Source organism: Rhagoletis zephyria, unplaced genomic scaffold (assembly GCF_001687245.7).
Source record: "Rhagoletis zephyria isolate East Lansing unplaced genomic scaffold, Rhagoletis_zephyria_1.1 Rzeph_scaffold_02685, whole genome shotgun sequence".
Lineage (NCBI taxonomy): Eukaryota > Metazoa > Arthropoda > Insecta > Diptera > Tephritidae > Rhagoletis > Rhagoletis zephyria.
Window position 1 is genome coordinate 60989 of NW_016159769.1, and position 6753 is coordinate 67741.

The following is a 6753-nucleotide window of genomic DNA, read 5'->3' on the forward strand; positions in this document are numbered from 1 at the left end:
AATGTCAATTTGAAAATGAAACATGAAACAGTGTTACCAGATTTTACATACAAGTATATCTCAAACTAAGTTTTAATAGCTAATAGTAGGGTGACTAACTTTTTGCCGCCACAGTGCTAAATTCTCAGAACTTTTGCTGCTGGAGAATTTTGTTCTCTCAATACGAGTACACACCTAATATAATCCGCTGAGACGTACCTAACTAAGAACCAACGACGGTTTAGCACGGCTATAAATAGTGACGGAACGAAAAATTACACTGAAGATGGCACAACGCCTAGCCCGGTTTGTCTCCAAACCAAATTTGACAAGGGATGATGGAAAATCGTTCCACATTACATCAGAATATAGAATATATTTATAAAGAAAATTCTTATTTCATTGGTAAGTGAAGGAAATATAGTGACACTTTCGGCGTGACATGAAAAATTAACACCTCTTCGATGTAATCCGACGTAGATTCGAGTTTGCTACGAATCGTAAANCTAAGTGAAAGAAATATAGTGACACTTTCGGCGTAACATGAAAAATTAACACCTCTTTGATGTAATCCGACGTAGATTCGATTTTGCTACGAATCGTAAAATTGGTATGCTGAAATCCGCGTTGTCGTAACGTAATTTCGAAATACGTAGGTCATCTTCGAAATTCGTAATGTTTTTATGTATTTGTCGGAAATTTTGTACGTGTCGAAGCGAAAGAATTTGTGTTAAAATATCAATAAAAAAAAGTGTGAATAGAAAAAAAATATTAAATTATTATTATTATTTTTACAAAATCAACAGATAGAAGATCACAACAAGTCGCTCGCAATACAAAAAACTGGTGAAATGCATGAGCGAAAGGCCGGACATTGGTCGAGGGTTTGTAAAAGGAGCTAAAGAGGATTCCAAGGATTAAAGGGCGTTGATAGTTGCCATCGGAATACAGCATACCAATTTTCGGAACGGAGCTACGAATTCGTAACTACGAACTTTTTTTTTTGTAAAATCGCATGGATAAACAAATGAAGGTGTACTATATTTAGTACATTAAGAAAATATGCATTGTAACTTTTCGTTATATCACGGGATTTCTCTTCACGAAGTTCTTGCTATATTAGAGGAAGATGATGCAAATGCAATGTTGGCACAATCTCTGAGAACAAAATCATAGAGCTGTTTATAGTTTTAATATATTATAAATAGATTTGGATCATAAAGTTTCTTAAATATATTGTATGTCAAAATATATTCGAAAGACTGCACTTAAACTCTCTTAAACGTATTTTGCTCCTGGCCAGTTTTCTAAACTCGCATCCTCTGACGAATCGCTCAACCAGAACTCTGTTGTACTGGCCTCTATTATGAGTTGCATTCGATCTTCGACTGTGGTCGAAAGTGCTGATCGAACGAAATTTCATTTGGTATTCTGGCGCTCATTCGATGAAGAATAGCGCTATTGTGAATTTCGCTCGTTTAGGTTGTTGACAATAGTATATTTTTCACTGCTCATAAGCTTTGTTTACAAATCGAGCAAACTAAGTAGTGTGTTTATACATATGTCAATTTGTGCAAATAGAAATGAACTTTAAAAAAAGCGAGTATATAAAAACCTTGTAAAAAAATTTTAGTTATTACAACGGAGTTCTGGTTGAACGATTCGTCGGAGGATGAGAGCTTAGAAAACTGGCCAGGAGCAGAAAACGTTTAAGAGAGATTAAGTGCAGTCTTTCGAATATTATTATTATTATTATTTACACCCCTATTCTGCAACTCTTTCGTATTCGGATTTTGCTACGAAACGTAGAAATAGTATGCTGCAATCCGAATCGTATTTTCGAACTTTCGAAATTCATAACAATGGCATGCCTAAAAACGAACGAGTAAGCTTTTTTTGCGTAATTTTGTACGAAAACAATTCTGTGTCGGAGGCGAAATAAAAAGGTTCGATCCCGTACGAGTCCGGACTAGTCAGAAATAGTCAGAGTCAGTCAGATTTTACTGGAAATCGATCCCGATCGAGGTTATGTTGAAGTTGACAGAAGTTACCATTTTTTACTAGATGTTACTCTCTCGCTCTGAGCGAATTTTTATTTTTTGACAGTTTTACTAGTCCGAGTCCGAGGAATACGGGATTGCACCTAAAGATGTAAATCGATATGGGTTTGCAAGAAATATTGGTGGTGTTCATTTAAACAGATAAATTTGCCTTTCGCGTATACGTAATTTTTATCCACTGCTTTATATAAACGGGCAAAAAATAATATTTGTTGCCCCTTATCGAGAAACTTGGGTCCGGTTTAGTTAATGTACAACGATTTTCGGTTGTTGTGTCCAAACGCATAACCCGAGTCCAAAAACTTTAACATACACGTGTAATCAAAGGATTCACATTTTATTTAAGGTAAGTGTTTCAAATTTGCAACCACTAGCTTATTAATAAACTCGGTTTGCACTATGCACTTTTTTTCAAATTTCGACGTGGGTTCTGCACAAAACTACTGTGGACGGCGTAGCCGGAGTGACATGCACAAGAAATGTTGTATACCTTTGACATGCGGAAGCCCTTCTTCTCCGGCAACACAGAAAGGAGAATTCTACTTAGTAAGGGTTATAATCCCTAAGCGCGGCCGAAGGCAGAAGCAAATGCAACAGGTGGTGGACCTAACAAAGTGCATGTTTTCAATGGCTTGGAAGAAGCTGTTATTGCATTAACTGGATTGATAACCAGTTCTTCAGGCATAGGAGTAGTTCTGGCTTGTGGTTTAACAATTCAACCAGAAGCTGACATAGATGCGCCCATGGTTACTATGCCCAACAGCTCCGCATACCTTTGTGAATCCATTGCCATAGCGCCCGATTACTCTGCTGTTATAATTGCAAATACATCAATCCATAATTTTCCTCAAAGTATGTAAAATTAACCAATTTTACAATAAACAAGCACATGATGAGTGTTTTTTTTTAATTCCTCCACTTTATTTTCCTTCATTCAGCTATCTTCGAAAAACAACTGGTAGCTGGCAATGCTGCACATGTTTCCGCAAGGGTTGCAGCATGTGGATTTTTCGTTTTTCGTCGCGTAGCTACGGATTACGAAAATTCGTGTTCTAGAATAAAAGGGGTTAATTGAAAGCAAATTGTTGTATCCTTAAGAAGTTACGTACTTCCAGTTTATGTGAGATAATACCAATCTGGCAACGCATTGGCAGGAAGTTATGAAACAGAAATAGAAGATGACAGGAGTATTAATATCGAATGTTCGAGATAGCGTGCACACATCAAATTGTTAGGTTAAGCTATAATTGTTGAAGTAAAGCATTTTTAATTACAATCGACTCGACTAAAACAGTTGGTGACGAGGGTCAACTCATTAAAATGGATGTCAAGCAATTTGACACATTTATGAAAGTGCAACAGGAGATGGTCGCACAGCTTATGACCATAAGTGCAGAAGCTTCAACGTCAAGTGCAGGACAAGGAAGCAGTAGTATCAGTACCGCGCTGGTACCAAATTTCGATATGTTCGATCCAGCAAAAGAATCGTACAAGAATTACATTCAACGTTTCACAAATTACGTGCAAATGAAGAATGTAGCTGCGAAGAAGGAGTATTGTGCAAAATTACTTCTGAATTCAATCGGGGCGAAAAACTTCAATACGTTACAGCTTTAGCTGCTCCAAAAGAAGTGACGGAGCTACAGTACGATGAATTGCTAAAAATATTAGAAGCGCATCTTTCGCCGAAGAAAAATGTATTAGTTGCGCAACATAAATTTCTTTCAAAGTACCAGAATGATCAACAATCAGTAGCAGATTTTGTCACTGAGCTTCGCACAGGTATAAATGAATGTGAATTTATATCTCCATGCAGTTGCAGAGCACAGAAAGCCGATATTTTTCTCCGGGCTCAATTCATCCGAGGTATACACAACAACAACATCTTCAGTCAGGTACGTGCAAATTCGATGAAATTTTTTCAAAAGCTTTAGCGCTTGAACCTGCTAAAATGGACGCCAGGGAGTTAGCGCACGATACAAAAAATGTATCGAATTCAACAGATATCAACAAAATCACTTTCAAAAAGAAGTCTAAGCATTTAAAGTCACAATCAAAATCGCGTTCTTCTCAAATATCTTTTAAAATTAATTATGCAGAATTGGGCATAGCTGGCTTATGTCTGCGGCGTGGTACCACTTTGCAAAAGAATGCCGTACAAACAAAGCGAAATTACAGTGCAAGGCCTGTCATAAAAATGGGCATGTAGCAAAATTTGCATACCCACTCTATTGGCGAATAGGCCTGTTGCCGGTCACTACGAAGACAAATCAAATTCAAAGTGAAGATTCACAGTACGGAATCTATAAAGTTGTGGACGCCTTCTGCAACGATTATACAAAGGCGAGTTCAGAGCGCTACTATGCCAAAATTGTAGTTGAGGGTAAGCCAACTAAATTCGAAGTAGACTCTGGATCCGGTTATTCGTTTTTAACCAGAAGTCAATTCAATGAATTAAAATTATCGCAAAAACTAATTCCAATAAACATCGTTTTTCGCTCTTACACGCAAGATACGTTTGTTCCAGATGGTAAAATACGAGTTCACGTACAATTTAACGAAATGGCAATTACTGATGATTTATACGTCGTCCCAGATACGTGTTCAGCAATTTTAGGTAGAACTTGGATAAGACGCCTAAAAATTGATCTCAACGAACTCGATGAAACAAATTGTAACATAATAACAACCACATTTGACACCAAAGCTGCAAATTTCCTCGGGTGCATACCAAACTACAAGGTGTCGCTAAAATTGAGAGAGGGGGCTACTCCAGTTTATACTAAAGATCGTCAAATTCCATATGCATTATTAGATCGCGTTGATAAGGAGTTAAATGAATTAAAAAAAGCGAATATAATTACAAAAACGAACAACAGTGATTGGGGATCGCCGCTAGTGGTTATTCCGAAACCAGATGGGAGCGTGCGATTGTGCGTCGATTATAAAGTCGGAGTAAATCGAACGCTAGTAGACGCCCATTACCCTATAAGAAGAATTGATCAAATTTTCAATAGTCTGAGGGACTCGAAATACTTTTGTCGACTTGATTTATGCAAGGCATACTTACATGTGCCAGTTGATGAAGAATCAAGCCAGATTCAAACTTTTTCCACGCACAAGGGAACTTACGTAATGAATCGGCTTTCATTTGGAATAAAAACAGCACCAGCAGAATTCAATAGAATCATTGACCAAATTTTACGCGATGTTCCCAACACTGAATCCTATTTTGACGACATTGTCGTAAATGGTAAATCTATGGTAGAGTGCAAGGCCAACCTGGATGCATGCTTAAATCAGCTTGATAATCATGATCTACACTTAAATATTGCAAAATGTAAGTTTTTGAAACAAAAATTTCATTCCTAGGGCATACAATTCAGTATAATAAAGTGCATAAATCTACTAAAAAAGTCAAAGCAATTTTACTATGCAAGATTCATGCCAAATAATTCAACAATCACTACACCCTACGTTAATTATTGAAAAATATTCACGTTTTCAATGGTCAAATAAATGCCGAAAAGCTTTTGACACATTAAAAGAAGGAATTGCCAGCGATAGAGTTCTTATGCCATTCAACCCAAAATTAGAAGTTCAACTTGCATGCGACGCTAGTCCTACAGGGATAGCGGGGGTTGTATCACATATTAGGTGCGTTTGTTTAAAATCTCCAGCAGAAACCAACCAACTGCCAAATTCCGGCGAAATGTCATTTGTTCTCTCACAAGAGAGAAATATCCAAAATAGTTCGCGAACAGAAAATTTGCAGAAACTTGCAAGTTAGACAAACAGCTGATATAATTTTTGTTTACATACAAAAGTGTAAAATTTAAAACGTACGAAAAGTCATCGCAAGGTGTTATACTGACACAGTTTATTGATTAAACAAATAACTACTTATTTCTTACAAGTTTAATTAGTCGCATTTTGTAATTTTTATCTTCCAAACCATCGAATTCAATTTTGTGATTTGCGTAAATGCCAACCAGCTGTTTCCCTGTTGGCAAATTGCTGTTGGCAAAAATATTTCCAACAGAAACTAACAGCTTCCCCTCAAAATGAAATGTCACTTTGCTCTCGCAATTTCCCCTACTTTGCAAGTTTTTTGCGTACGCGAACGCAAAAACCTGTAAGTTTTGGTTAAACTTGAACAATTAACAGCTACGCGAACGCACCTATTATTAAGGTCGAAGAAAAGCCTATAGCACACACATCCAGATCGCTTACCCCAGCTGAGCAAAATTATTCACAGCTAGACCCGGAGGCTTTAGCAATAGTTTTTGCCGTACAACATTTTCACGAATACCTTTTCGGGAGCTCATTCAAACTCGTAACTGATAACCAGCCATTGTCCAGAATTTTTCCGCAAAATTCAAAATTACCACAAATGACTTCTGCGCGTCTTCAGCGTTATGCCGCGTTTCTAAAGGGCTATGATTATAAAGTTATCACTAAGAAAAGCGAAGAAAATGTCAACGTCGATTGCCTTTCGAGAGCACCATTAAATACAGGCAACTGCAAACGGAATTTCATAGATGAAGAAGTCCATCTTAATTGTTTTGCAACTATAAATCAAATAAACTCGACAAAATTGAACTTAAACACAATTCGCTCAGAGACAGGAAAAGATGCAACCTTTTCAAAAATTATATACGAATTGCGTGGTACGAGGAAGGTTGATACAGAGTACATTATTGATTCGGACATC